Genomic DNA, 4,499 nt, shown 5'->3' with positions numbered 1-4,499 from the left:
AGGGAGGAGGAGAGTGGAAGGGTAAATTAGGGTGCGCAGCATTCTCCAACTTGGGGGCAGGGGTGTCCTGGGTCTGGCGTTAGGAGATTATTGAAGGGTTGGGCAGCTTTAAATTCCACGATTTCTTTTGCACTTTTTGAGATGGGGAGGCGGGATGCGCAGCCTTTAATGCAGTGCGGTATTATGTGGCTGGCGAGCCTCCTGGAGGGCGCAGATAGCTGAAGTGGGGCAGTTATTGAATACAGGTATTAAGTGGGTTTTCGTAACCTGTTACTTATTTACATATGGGATTATTTTATTGTTTCTTTATTATAAATGTTCTCAAGTTATCAGCAGAGGAAATTACGGAAGAATGAGATAGATAGAGGAACAAGAAAAGTAATGGTGTGGGTATTTTATCTTTTTCTGTTGCAGCAGGGGCAGAACATTCCTCAAGACTTGATGCAAATATGCAGATATATGCTTTATTTATATGTATATATATAATAACTATACATTTATTTCCTAGATATTTATATATATTTATTTAACTTAACAGGGGCTTTGGCTGCTGTCGCATGATAGAAGAGGTTATGAGATTCTTCCTTACCTGCTGTTGCTGGACAGTGAAGGCAAAAGTCGGAGGCGGTGGGTGGGCATAACTTGATTGACGCGATGGACACGCCCGGCTTATGTGAAATTTGGCTGACATCCTGTGCTGAGAAAGCACATGCAAGCGAGCAAACGGCGAAAGAAAAAGAAGAAGAAGAACGTTAATGGGGATGCTGACTCGCAGGAAGCTGCAGCCAGGGCGCAATGCTAGAAGTTGTTTTTTTTTTTCTTTTGCGGAGCAGGCGGAGGGTTAGAAAACTGTGAGGAGCTGGAGGACCCCGAGGGTTTTACTGAGCAGGGTGCATGAAAACTGCCACCCGATTCCCACCCAACCTGCCCCCTCCCTTGCCCCCCCTCCCGCTCCCCCCCTCGGGGGCCCACAGTTCACCAACCAGGTGAAAAATGACCTCCTGAGACATGAGATAAGGTCAGTGGGATTGACGGAGAGAGCAAGTGGTGAAGCCCGGTGAACAACAAGCCCAATGCACTCCAGAACCAGATTGTAAATCTTTTAAGTTAGATGGTTAGATGTTGGTGCGGCACGTATCTTAAAAGTTACGTCCAATCAACTCTTTGGCCTTTCTTTGGAGCGCCTCCGGCCGGCCTTGGTGGTGTGTGTGTGTGTGTTGTGTGGGGGTGTGGGTGTTGTGTGTGTGGGGGGCGGGGGGGGGGGAATTTCCTGTTTATGATTTGTGTGCTTGCAGCAGTTTCACTTCAGCAAAAAAAAAAAGAGTCGACGTTTTTGCAAATATGAGTGTGCATCAAGAAGCTTTATGTTTCCATAAGCTTTAATGATGATAAACATAATGATATTAAATTAATGTATAGTTTTGGTTTTATGTTTCAAGGGTTTTAAACATGATTTTCAACACAATGCAAATGGATTAAAGCATTAATCTGCATATTTCCAGAGGACATTTCACTGTGAACTACTTCCTAGAAGAAGATACTGTCCGTATTAATGTGTTTTCTTATAATTTAGACGAACTGACACTTTAAATGACCGTAATATGATACTTTATATCTCATCCAGAGTTGTTTGTTGACTTATCAGATATCTTATTTCCTCATTACGTCTAATGTTCAGCTTTAATTTACTCTCCGGGCTCTCATGTGAACATTTGGTGACATACAGAAACAGTTTGCTACAGAATCATATGACTATATCTATATCACGTTATCTGTCACATTTATCTAGATCAGTGGTTCCCAACCTGGGGGTCAAGACCCACATTAAGGGTCGCCGAAGCTGCCTGACGGGGTCGCGAGGCCTTCTTGATTTTAAGGCGTGCAAGAAGGTTTTAAAAATATCCACAGCAGTTGGGTTGCCCCCGAATAAAGACTGTCCTACTCGACTAATAGTCGTTAGATAAAGCTAATAGTCGACTAGTCGTTGCACCTTTGTGATATAATGTATTTATTCTTTATGATGTTGATTTAATTATTTAAATATATGTATTTTAACAGCCGAGACTACACATAGAATAACATTTACTAGTTAAGTTCAACACAGTTTAAGATGGAATAAACTACTTTAAACTTCACTAAAACAAACTTTCTATCGATACGATGCTCCTCTCCCTCACCGTGTCTTCATCCCCAGAGTCAGACTCCTGGTCGGAGCCGTTGGGTCCCCCCTGTCGAGCTCCCAGTCCGGGTACAAGTCAGCTAATACGACCGCTAACTAGCTATTGGCAGCAGCTAGTACAGTTAGAGACTCCCGTTGTTACAAGAACAAAGATCCGTGCTGCAACAATCACCTGATACTCTGATCCCGGTGAAAAGGTGCAGCTGCTGAACAGAGTTACATTGTTTTTGTTTTTCTGCGACTATCCTATTATACTATAATGAAAACGATATTATATCAGATATAGAAAACTGACTGAAATGGTTATTTTTAAAGTTCAGATTGTTATTTAAGATAAAAACTTTAAAGACCTGAACACAGGATATATTCACAGAGCCTTCACTGTCCGATAAACAGCCTCGACCTTCATTAATAGTTAAAACAACCAAAGAGCTGATAGAACAATGAGAAGAAAACAATTAATTTGTCAAAAAAGAAGCAAGTTAAGCATCTAGGATAAATAAATATATAATACAGATCTTCACCTCATTCATCCAAATCACAGATTATCACCTGACTCTGAACTTTTAAAGAATTTTAGTGTCTTTTAGCACATTGTTTTGGTTTGGTTTTAATAAACCTCGAAAAACTGGCCAACAGCAGACAGACAAAGTTATTGATTATCTGATGAACACAGTGGAGCATTTAGCAGCTGGAGGGATGTTTATCTCAGGAGTTGGCCGAGACCAAAAAACATCTTAAAAAAAAAAACAGGGTGAATATTAGAGTTTAAATTCACCCTCTGGACACAAACACGGCTCTAAATAAAGGCTGCTGTTGCTCTGTGTCTGCTGGAGGTGTAAAGAGGAAGCTGCCGACACAATCACCACAGTTTTATAAGGTGATAATATGTTATTGTTGTGTTGACAGCGTCTCCTTTCATTTTTTTAATTCTTGGAAAACTGGGGTGAGTGCGAATGTAGGTCTGACAGAGAATCGTCCAGAAAACAGCTCTTTTCATACGTCACAGAAACAAATCAGCACCTCAAATAAAGTCAAACACAGAATAAAAAAAGGGATAAAACAGTCAAATAAAACACATAAACCACAGAGGGAATGGAAGAATAAATAAAAAGTTGGACACATAAGTTAAGAGTCACAGTGCCGCATTCGGGACAAAGTCAACACCAGCTTTATCGCTACCAGCCGACCGTATCCCACCTCTTTCTGCCTCCCTATGGGGACGAATCCATCAACATCCCTGCAGAGCTCCTGCAGTCTCGCCCACTTTGGACTTGTGTTCACGCTCTGCAGCGACCTGCGAGCTCCTGCAGAAACTCTGACCTCTTATCAAAAAGCTCCACCGTTGACAGGCGAGCTTTAAAAAAGCTGCCGTGCTGACAAAGACCTCGGCCTGTACGTTGTGTGGATTAGCAGAAGTTAATGCCGTCGTGGGTCGCTCGTATACCTCAGAACATGACAAGGTGCTCGATTCGACCCGCATCTCTCGCCCCCAATAGGTGTCGTCTCTCAGCTGTGACCACCGGCGCCGCCGTCCCCTGAAATTAAATGTTCGATTCAGCTTCCAACGTCTGTTAAACTGGAAAAAAATGACCTGCCAAGAGTAATTTCTATCAAGCCAGAGAGTAAATAACGAGCCGTGTGTTTCACCGTAGCCCGTTTTCTCTCTCTAGCTGTTCGTTTAAATCTTGATCACATTACATCAGGCTTGTAATTCATCAAGAAGTGCGACAGAAATCTCTTTTTAAACAACATGTGTGCATGTTAGGTGACTGTCACCAATTTATCTCCCAAAAAGACGGATTTTACTGACATTTGGTTCTCAGCTGGTGTCGGTGGCGGACCAACCTGGAGGTCACACATTTAGTTCATTTCTGTGAAGAAAACTAAATTAAATTGTTGTTTTTAGATTATTATTTATGATCAACTATATTCACAGAGCCTTCACTCTCTAAAATCCAAAAAGAACAATGAGAAGGAAACAGTGGATTTGTCAAAAATAAAAGCCTCTTAAATATGTATGATTGTTAAAAATAAATAAATACATATACATTCACACATACAGACAGAGAATTGTATAAAAACTTCCCTAAAAATATCAGAAAAACTCATCTCTGACATTTACAGGAAATAATCTGCTCAAAATTCATCCAAATGACTGGTTTTACACAAACTTCCTGCAGTTATTGTGTTCATTCGTTGTGTTCATTGTACAGTTTATCAGCTGTTCTCTACTTTTATTATAATTCTTTGAACATCGGGCGCCTGGTTAGCTCAGTCGGTAGAGCTGGCGACCCATGTATGGAGTTGCTGCAGCGGC

The sequence above is a fragment of the Morone saxatilis genome, unplaced genomic scaffold (assembly GCF_004916995.1).
Source record: "Morone saxatilis isolate NCDOM2014 unplaced genomic scaffold, NCSU_SB_2.0 Contig9, whole genome shotgun sequence".
Lineage (NCBI taxonomy): Eukaryota > Metazoa > Chordata > Actinopteri > Moronidae > Morone > Morone saxatilis.
The sequence above is the reverse complement of the archived record's forward strand: the minus strand, read 5'-3'. Positions refer to the sequence as shown.